The 11343-nt window shown below is 42.7% G+C and overlaps 2 non-coding genes across 2 annotated transcripts; both read right to left on the reverse strand.

The window, feature by feature from the left end:
* Positions 1-1409: 1409 nt before the first annotated feature.
* Positions 1410-1531, reverse strand: TRNAL-CAA (transfer RNA leucine (anticodon CAA)). Its single transcript has 2 exons — positions 1494-1531; positions 1410-1455 (listed from the first exon to the last, which is right to left on the reverse strand). It is a non-coding gene; the product is annotated as a tRNA-Leu (tRNA).
* Positions 1532-4042: 2511 nt separating this feature from the next.
* TRNAL-CAA (transfer RNA leucine (anticodon CAA)) lies at positions 4043-4164 on the reverse strand. Its single transcript has 2 exons — positions 4127-4164; positions 4043-4088 (listed from the first exon to the last, which is right to left on the reverse strand). It is a non-coding gene; the product is annotated as a tRNA-Leu (tRNA).
* Positions 4165-11343: the final 7179 nt, after the last annotated feature.

Genomic DNA, 11343 nt, shown 5'->3' on the forward strand with positions numbered 1-11343 from the left:
AGACCGCTCGGTCATCCTGACGTGGTTTAGTGTAATTTGGACGTTTTAAAATTACATCTCATCCAGTTATTTTCATAAAACATATCGTGTCAGAAGTGGGATTCGAACCTACGCCCTCATACGAGGCCCAGAATACACAGATTGACATCGTGAACCAATGAAACTAAGAACCCTTGAATCTGTAGCCTTAGACCGCTCGGCAATCCTGACATGGTTTTGTGTAATTTGGACGTTTTAGAATTACATCTCTTCCAGTTATTTTCATAAAACATATCGTGTTAGAAGTGGGTTTCGAACCCACGCCATCATACGAGGCCCAAAACACACAGATTGACATCGTGAACCAATGAAACTAAGAACCCTTGAGTCTGTCGCCTTAGACCGCTCGGTCATCCTGACGTGGTTTAGTGTAATTTGGACGTTTTAAAATTACATCTCATCCAGTTATTTTCATAAAACATATCGTGTCAGAAGTGGAATTCGAACCCACTCTCTCAAACGAGGCCCAGAATACACAGATTCACATCGTGAACCAATGAAACTAAGAACCCTTGAGTCTGTCGCCTTAGACCGCTCGGTCATCCTGACGTGGTTTAGTGTAATTTGGAAATTTTAAAATTACATCTCTTCCAGTTATTTTCATAAAACATATCGTGTCAGAAGTGGGATTCCAACCCACGCCCTCATACGAGGCCCAGAATAACACAGATTCACATCGTGAACGAACGAAGCTAAGCCCCTTGAGTCTGGCGCCTTAGACCGCTCGGCCATCCTGACGTGATGTTGTGTAATTTCTACGTTTTAAAATTACATCTCTTCCAGTTATTTTCATATAACATATCGTGTCAGAAGTGGAATTCGAACCCACTCTCTCAAACGAGGACCAGAATACACAGATTCACATCGTGAACCAATGAAACTAAGAACCCTTGAGTCTGTCGCCTTAGACCGCTCGGTCATCCTGACGTGGTTTAGTGTAATTTGGACGTTTTAAAATTACATCTCTTCCAGTTATTTTCATAAAACATATCGTGTCAAAAGTGGGATTCGAACCCACGCCCTCATACGAGGACCAGAATTCACAGATTCACATCGTGAACGAAGGAAGCTAAGCCCCTTGAGTCTGGCGCCTTAGACCGCTCGGCCATCCTTACGTGATGTTGTGCAATTTGGACGTTTTAAAATTACATCTCTTCCAGTTATTTTCATAAAACATTTCGTGTCAGTCGTGGGATTCGAACCCACGCCCTCATACGAGGCCCCGAACACACAGATTGACATCGTGAACCAATGAAACTAAGAACCCGTGAGTCTGTCGCCTTAGACCGCTCGGTCATCCTGACGTGGTTTAGTGTAATTTGGACGTTTTAAAATTACATCTCTTCCAGTTATTTTTATAAAACATATCGTGTCAAAAGTGGGATTCGAACCCACGCCCTCATACGAGGACCAGAATTCACAGATTCACATCGTGAACGAAGGAAGCTCAGCCCCTTGAGTCTGGCGCCTTAGACCGCTCGGCCATCCTGACGTGGTTTAGTGTAATTTGGACGTTTTAAAATTACATCTCTTCCAGTTATTTTCATAAAACATATCGTGTCAGAAGTGGAATTCGAACCCACGCCCTCATACGAGGACCTCAATTCACAGATTCACATCGTGATCGAATGAAACTAAGAACCCTTGAATCTGTAGCCTTAGACAGCTCGGCAATCCTGATATGGTTTTGTGTAATTTGGACGTTTTAAAACTACATCTCTTCCAGTTATTTTCATAAAACATATCGTGTCAGAAGTGGGATTCGAACGCACGCCCTCATATGAGGCCCAGAATACACAGATTCACATCGTGAACGAAGGAAGCTTAGCCCCTTGAGTCTGGCGCCTTACACCGCTCGGCCATCCTGACGTGGTTTTAAGTCATTTAGACGTTTAAAATTACATCTCTTCCAGCTATTTTCATAAAACATATCGTGTTCGAAGTGAGATACGAACCCACGCCCTCAAACGAGGACCAGAATACACAGATTCACAACGTTAACGAAGCAAGCTAAGCCCCTTGCGTCTGGCGCCTTAGACCGCTCGGCCATCCTGACGTGATGTTGTGTAATTTGGACGTTTTAAAATTACATCTCTTCCAGTTATTTTCATAAAACATATCGTGTCAGAAGTGGGATTCGAACCCACGCCCTCATACGAGGCCCCGAACACACAGATACACATCGTGAACCAATGAAACTAAGAACCCTTGAGTCTGTCGCCTTAGACCGCTCGGTCATCCTGACGTGGTTTAGTGTAATTTGGACGTTTTAAAATTACATCTCATCCAGTTATTTTCATAAAACATATCGTGTCAGAAGTGGAATTCGAACCCACTGTCTCAAACGAGGACCAGAATACACAGATTCACATCGTGATCCAATGAAACTAAGAACCCTTGAATCTGTAGCCTTAGACAGCTCGGCAATCCTGATATGGTTTTGTGTAATTTGGACGTTTTAAAACTACATCTCTTCCAGTTATTTTCATAAAACATATCGTGTCAGAAGTGGGATTCGAACGCACGCCCTCATACACGCCAGAATACACAGATTCACATCGTGAACGAAGGAAGCTAAGCCCCTTGAGTCTGGCGCCTTACACCGCTCGGCCATCCTGACGTGGTTTTTAGTCATTTAGACGTTTAAAATTACATCTCTTCCAGCTATTTTCATAAAACATATCGTGTTCGAAGTGAGATACGAACCCACGCCCTCAAACGAGGACCAGAATACACAGATTCACAACGTTAACGAAGCAAGCTAAGCCCCTTGCGTCTGGCGCCTTAGACCGCTCGGCCATCCTGACGTGATGTTGTGTAATTTGGACGTTTTAAAATTACATCTCTTCCAGTTATTTTCATAAAACATATCGTTTCAGAAGTGGGATTCGAACCCACGCCCTCATACGAGGCCCCGAACACTCAGATTGACATCGTGAACCAATGAAACTAAGAACCCTTGAGTCTGTCGCCTTAGACCGCTCGATCATCCTGACGTGGTTTAGTGTAATTTGAACGTTTTAAAATTACATCTCTTCCAGTTATTTTCATAAAGCATATCGTGTCAGTAGTGGGATTCGAACCCACGCCCTCATACGAGGACCAGAATTCACAGATTCACATCGTGAACGAAGGAAGCTAAGCCCCTTGAGTCTGGCGCCTTACACCGCTCGGCCTTCCTGACGTGGTTTTAAGTCATTTAGACGTTTAAAATTACTTCTCTTCCAGTTATTTTCATAAAACATATCGTGTTCGAAGTGAGATTCGAACCCACGCCCTCAAACGAGGACCAGAATACACAGATTGACATCGTGAACCAATGAAACTAAGAACACTTGAGTCTGTCGCCTTAGACCGCTCGGTCATTCTGACGTGGTTTAGTGTAATTTGGACGTTTTAAAATTACATCTCTTCCAGTTATTTTCATAAAACATATCGTGTCAGAAGTGGGATTCGAACCCACGCCCTCATACGAGGATCAGAATTCACAGATTCACATCGTGAACGAAGGAAGCTAAGCCCCTTGAGTCTGGCGCCTAAGACCGCTCGGCCATCCTGACGTGATTTTGTGTAACTTGGACGCTTTAAAATTACATCTCTTCCAGTTATTTTCATAAAACATATCGTGTCAAAAGTGGGATTCGAACCCACGCCCTCATACGAGGACCAGAATTCACAGATTCACATCGTGAACGAAGGAAGCTAAGCCCCTTGAGTCTGGCGCCTTAGACCGCTCGGCCATCCTTACGTGATGTTGTGCAATTTGGACGTTTTAAAATTACATCTCTTCCAGTTATTTTCATAAAACATTTCGTGTCAGTCGTGGGATTCGAACCCACGCCCTCATACGAGGCCCCGAACACACAGATTGACATCGTGAACCAATGAAACTAAGAACCCGTGAGTCTGTCGCCTTAGACCGCTCGGTCATCCTGACGTGGTTTAGTGTAATTTGGACGTTTTAAAATTACATCTCTTCCAGTTATTTTTATAAAACATATCGTGTCAAAAGTGGGATTCGAACCCACGCCCTCATACGAGGACCAGAATTCACAGATTCACATCGTGAACGAAGGAAGCTCAGCCCCTTGAGTCTGGCGCCTTAGACCGCTCGGCCATCCTGACGTGGTTTAGTGTAATTTGGACGTTTTAAAATTACATCTCTTCCAGTTATTTTCATAAAACATATCGTGTCAGAAGTGGAATTCGAACCCACGCCCTCATACGAGGACCTCAATTCACAGATTCACATCGTGATCCAATGAAACTAAGAACCCTTGAATCTGTAGCCTTAGACAGCTCGGCAATCCTGATATGGTTTTGTGTAATTTGGACGTTTTAAAACTACATCTCTTCCAGTTATTTTCATAAAACATATCGTGTCAGAAGTGGGATTCGAACGCACGCCCTCATATGAGGCCCAGAATACACAGATTCACATCGTGAACGAAGGAAGCTTAGCCCCTTGAGTCTGGCGCCTTACACCGCTCGGCCATCCTGACGTGGTTTTAAGTCATTTAGACGTTTAAAATTACATCTCTTCCAGTTATTTTCATAAAACATATCGTGTTCGAAGTGAGATTCGAACCCACGCCCTCAAACGAGGACCAGAATACACAGATTCACAACGTTAACGAAGCAAGCTAAGCCCCTTGCGTCTGGCGCCTTAGACCGCTCGGCCATCCTGACGTGATGTTGTGTAATTTGGACGTTTTAAAATTACATCTCTTCCAGTTATTTTCATAAAACATATCGTGTTGAAAGTGGGATTCGAACCCACGCCCTCATACGAGGCCCCGAACACACAGATTGACATCGTGAACCAATGAAACTAAGAACCCTTGAGTCTGTCGCCTTACACCGCTCGGTCATCCTGACGTGGTTTAGTGTAATTTGGACGTTTTAAAATTACATCTCTTCCTGTTATTTTCATAAAACATATCGAGTTAGAAGTGGGATTCGAACCCACGCCATCATACGAGGCCCAAAACACACAGATTGACATCGTGAACGAAGGAAGCTAAGCCCCTTGAGTCTGGCGCCTTACACCGCTCGGCCATCCTGACGTGGTTTTTAGTCATTTAGACGTTTAAAATTACATCTCTTCCAGTTATTTTCATAAAACATATCGTATTCGAAGTGAGATTCGAACCCACGCCCTCAAACGAGGACCAGAATACACAGATTCACAACGTTAACGAAGCAAGCTAAGCCCCTTGCGTCTGGCGCCTTAGACCGCTCGGCCATCCTGACGTGATGTTGTGTAATTTGGACGTTTTAAAATTACATCTCTTCCAGTTATTTTCATAAAACATATCGTGTCAGAAGTGGGATTCGAACCCACGCCCTCATACGAGGCCCCGAACACTCAGATTGACATCGTGAACCAATGAAACTAAGAACCCTTGAGTCTGTCGCCTTAGACCGCTCGATCATCCTGACGTGGTTTAGTGTAATTTGGACGTTTTAAAATAACATCTCTTCCAGTTATTTTCATAAAGCATATCGTGTCAGTAGTGGGATTCGAACCCACGCCCTCATACGAGGACCAGAATTCACAGATTCACATCGTGAACGAAGGAAGCTAAGCCCCTTGAGTCTGGCGCCTTACACCGCTCGGCCTTCCTGACGTGGTTTTAAGTCATTTAGACGTTTAAAATTACATCTCTTCCAGTTATTTTCATAAAACATATCGTGTTCGAAGTGAGATTCGAACCCACGCCCTCAAACGAGGACCAGAATACACAGATTGACATCGTGAACCAATGAAACTAAGAACCCTTGAGTCTGTCGCCTTAGACCGCTCGGTCATTCTGACGTGGTTTAGTGTAATTTGGACGTTTTAAAATTACATCTCTTCCAGTTATTTTCATAAAACATATCGTGTCAGAAGTGGGATTCGAACCCACTCCCTCATACGAGGCCCAGAATAACACAGTTTCACATCGTGAACGAAGGAATATAAGCCCCTTGAGTCTGGCGCCTTACACCGCTCGGCCATCCTGACGTGGTTTTAAGTCATTTAGACGTTTATAATTTCATCTCTTCCAGTTATTTTCATAAAACATATCGTTTCAGAAGTGGAATTCGAACCCACACCCTCAAACGAGGACCGGAATACACAGATTCACATCGTGATCCAATGAAACTAAGAACCCTTGAATCTGTAGCCTTAGACAGCTCGGCAATCCTGACATGGTTTTGTGTAATTTGGACGTTTTAAAATTACATCTCTTCCAGTTATTTTCATAAAACATATCGTGTCAGAAGTGGGATTCGAACCCACGCCCTCATACGAGGCCCAGAATAACACAGATTCACGTCGTGAACGAAGGAAGCTAAGCCCCTTGAGCCTGGCGCCTTAGACCGCTCGGCCATCCTGACGTGATTTTGTGTAATTTAGAGTTTTAAAATTACATCTCTTCCAGTTATTTTCATAAAACATATCGTGTCAGAAGTGGGATTCGAACCCACGCCCTCATACGAGGCCCAGAATACACAGATTGACATCTTGAACCAATGAAACTAAGAACCCTTGAATCTGTAGCCTTAGACCGCTCGGCAATGCTGACATGGTTTTGTGTAATTTGGACGTTTTAAAATTACATCTCTTTCGGTTATTTTCATAAAACATATCGTGTCAGAAGTGGGATTCGAAACCACGCCCTCATACGAGGCCCAGAATACACAGATTGACATCGTAAACCAATGAAACTAAGAACCCTTGAATCTGTAGCCTTAGACCGCTCGGCAATCCTGACATGGTTTTGTGTAATTTGGACGTTTTAAAATTACATCTCTTTCGGTTATTTTCATAAAACATATCGTGTCAGAAGTGGGATTCGAAACCACGCCCTCATACGAGGCCCAGAATACACAGATTGACATCGTGAACCAATGAAACTAAGAACCCTTGAATCAGTAGCCTTAGACGCTCGGCAATCCTGACATGGTTTTGTGTAATTTGAACGTTTTAAAATTACATCTCTTCCAGTTATTTTCATAAAACTATCGAGTTAGAAGTGGGATTCGAACCCACGCCATCATACGAGGCCCAAAACACACAGATTGACATCGTGAACCAATGAAACTAAGAACCCTTGAGTCTGTTGCCTTAGACCGCTCGGTCATCCTGACGTGGTTTAGTGTAACTTGGACGTTTTAAAATTACATCTCATCCAGTTATTTTCATAAAACATATCGTGTCAGAAGTGGGATTCGAACCTACGCCCTCATACGAGGCCCAGAATACACAGATTGACATCGTGAACCAATGAAACTAAGAACCCTTGAATCTGTAGCCTTAGACCGCTCGGCAATCCTGACATGGTTTTGTGTAATTTGGACGTTTTAGAATTACAGCTCTTCCAGTTATTTTCATAAAACATATCGTGTTAGAAGTGGGTTTCGAACCCACGCCATCATACGAGGCCCAAAACACACAGATTGACATCGTGAACCAATGAAACTAAGAACCCTTGAGTCTGTCGCCTTAGACCGCTCGGCAATCCTGACATGGTTTTGTGTAATTTGGACGTTTTAAAATTACATCTCTTCCAGTTATTTTCATAAAACATATCGAGTTAGAAGTGGGATTCGAACCCACGCCATCATACGAGGCCCAAAACACACAGATTGACATCGTGAACCAATGAAACTAAGAACCCTTGAGTCTGTCGCCTTAGACCGCTCGGTCATCCTGACGTGGTTTAGTGTAATTTGGACGTTTTAAAATTACATCTCATCCAGTTATTTTCATAAAACATATCGTGTCAGAAGTGGGATTCGAACCTACGCACTCATACGAGGCCCAGAATACACAGATTGACATCGTGAACCAATGAAACTAAGAACCCTTGAATCTGTAGCCTTAGACCGCTCGGCAATCCTGACATGGTTTTGTGTAATTTGGACGTTTTAAAATTACATCTCTTCCAGTTATTTTCAAAAAAACATATCGAGTTAGAAGTGGGATTCGAACCCACGCCATCATACGAGGCCCAAAACACACAGATTGACATCGTGAACCAATGAAACTAAGAACCCTTGAGTTTGTCGCCTTAGACCGCTCGGTCATCCTGACGTGGTTTAGTGTAATTTGGACGTTTTATAATTACATCTCATCCAGTTATTTTCATAAAACATATCGTGTCAGAAGTGGAATTCGAACACACTGTCTCAAACGAGGACCAGAATACACGGATTCACATCGTGATCCAATGAAACTAAGAACCCTTGAATCTGTAGCCTTAGACAGCTCGGCAATCCTGATATGGTTTTGTGTAATTTGGACGTTTTAAAATTACATCTCTTCCAGTTATTTTCATAAAACATATCGTGTCAGAAGTGGGATTCGAACCTACGCCCTCATACGAGGCCCAGAATACACAGATTGACATCGTGAACCAATGAAACTAAGAACCCTTGAATCTGTAGCCTTAGACCGCTCGGCAATCCTGACATGGTTTTGTGTAATTTGGACGTTTTAGAATTACATCTCTTCCAGTTATTTTCATAAAACATATCGTGTTAGAAGTGGGTTTCGAACCCACGCCATCATACGAGGCCCAAAACACACAGATTGACATCGTGAACCAATGAAACTAAGAACCCTTGAGTTTGTCGCCTTAGACCGCTCGGTCATCCTGACGTGGTTTAGTGTAATTTGGACGTTTTATAATTACATCTCATCCAGTTATTTTCATAAAACATATCGTGTCAGAAGTGGAATTCGAACACACTGTCTCAAACGAGGACCAGAATACACGGATTCACATCGTGATCCAATGAAACTAAGAACCCTTGAATCTGTAGCCTTAGACAGCTCGGCAATCCTGATATGGTTTTGTGTAATTTGGACGTTTTAAAATTACATCTCTTCCAGTTATTTTCATAAAACATATCGTGTCAGAAGTGGGATTCGAACCTACGCCCTCATACGAGGCCCAGAATACACAGATTGACATCGTGAACCAATGAAACTAAGAACCCTTGAATCTGTAGCCTTAGACCGCTCGGCAATCCTGACATGGTTTTGTGTAATTTGGACGTTTTAAAATTACATCTCTTCCAGTTATTTTCATAAAACATATCGAGTTAGAAGTGGGATTCGAACCCACGCCATCATACGAGGCCCAAAACACACAGATTGACATCGTGAACCAATGAAACTAAGAACCCTTGAGTTTGTCGCCTTAGACCGCTAGGTCATCCTGACGTGGTTTAGTGTAATTTGGACGTTTTATAATTACATCTCATCCAGTTATTTTCATAAAACATATCGTGTCAGAAGTGGAATTCGAACACACTGTCTCAAACGAGGACCAGAATACACGGATTCACATCGTGATCCAATGAAACTAAGAACCCTTGAATCTGTAGCCTTAGACAGCTCGGCAATCCTGATATGGTTTTGTGTAATTTGGACGTTTTAAAATTACATCTCTTCCAGTTATTTTCATAAAACATATCGTGTCAGAAGTGGGATTCGAACCTACGCCCTCATACGAGGCCCAGAATACACAGATTGACATCGTGAACCAATGAAACTAAGAACCCTTGAATCTGTAGCCTTAGACCGCTCGGCAATGCTGACATGGTTTTGTGTAATTTGGACGTTTTAAAATTACATCTCTTCCGGTTATTTTCATAAAACATATCGTGTCAGAAGTGGGATTCGAAACCACGCCCTCATACGAGGCCCAGAATACACAGATTGACATCGTAAACCAATGAAACTAAGAACCCTTGAATCTGTAGCCTTAGACCGCTCGGCAATCCTGACATGGTTTTGTGTAATTTGGACGTTTTAAAATTACATCTCTTTCGGTTATTTTCATAAAACATATCGTGTCAGAAGTGGGATTCGAAACAACGCCCTCATACGAGGCCCAGAATACACAGATTGACATCGTGAACCAATGAAACTAAGAACCCTTGAATCTGTAGCCTTAGACGCTCGGCAATCCTGACATGGTTTTGTGTAATTTGAACGTTTTAAAATTACATCTCTTCCAGTTATTTTCATAAAACTATCGAGTTAGAAGTGGGATTCGAACCCACGCCATCATACGAGGCCCAAAACACACAGATTGACATCGTGAACCAATGAAACTAAGAACCCTTGAGTCTGTTGCCTTAGACCGCTCGGTCATCCTGACGTGGTTTAGTGTAACTTGGACGTTTTAAAATTACATCTCATCCAGTTATTTTCATAAAACATATCGTGTCAGAAGTGGGATTCGAACCTACGCCCTCATACGAGGCCCAGAATACACAGATTGACATCGTGAACCAATCAAACTAAGAACCCTTGAATCTGTAGCCTTAGACCGCTCGGCAATCCTGACATGGTTTTGTGTAATTTGGACGTTTTAGAATTACAGCTCTTCCAGTTATTTTCATAAAACATATCGTGTTAGAAGTGGGTTTCGAACCCACGCCATCATACGAGGCCCAAAACACACAGATTGACATCGTGAACCAATGAAACTAAGAACCCTTGAGTCTGTCGCCTTAGACCGCTCGGCAATCCTGACATGGTTTTGTGTAATTTGGACGTTTTAAAATTACATCTCTTCCAGTTATTTTCATAAAACATATCGAGTTAGAAGTGGGATTCGAACCCACGCCATCATACGAGGCCCAAAACACACAGATTGACATCGTGAACCAATGAAACTAAGAACCCTTGAGTCTGTCGCCTTAGACCGCTCGGTCATCCTGACGTGGTTTAGTGTAATTTGGACGTTTTAAAATTACATCTCATCCAGTTATTTTCATAAAACATATCGTGTCAGAAGTGGGATTCGAACCTACGCACTCATACGAGGCCCAGAATACACAGATTGACATCGTGAACCAATGAAACTAAGAACCCTTGAATCTGTAGCCTTAGACCGCTCGGCAATCCTGACATGGTTTTGTGTAATTTGGACGTTTTAAAATTACATCTCTTCCAGTTATTTTCATAAAACATATCGAGTTAGAAGTGGGATTCGAACCCACGCCATCATACGAGGCACAAAACACACAGATTGACATCGTGAACCAATGAAACTAAGAACCCTTGAGTTTGTCGCCTTAGACCGCTCGGTCATCCTGACGTGGTTTAGTGTAATTTGGACGTTTTATAATTACATCTCATCCAGTTATTTTCATAAAACATATCGTGTCAGAAGTGGAATTCGAACACACTGTCTCAAACGAGGACCAGAATACACGGATTCACATCGTGATCCAATGAAACTAAGAACCCTTGAATCTGTAGCCTTAGACAGCTCGGCAATCCTGATATGGTTTTGT

Source organism: Phalangium opilio, unplaced genomic scaffold (genome assembly GCF_054372755.1).
Source record: "Phalangium opilio isolate 3A_F unplaced genomic scaffold, DU_Popi_V2 ptg000039l_1, whole genome shotgun sequence".
Taxonomy (NCBI): Eukaryota; Metazoa; Arthropoda; class Arachnida; order Opiliones; family Phalangiidae; genus Phalangium; species Phalangium opilio.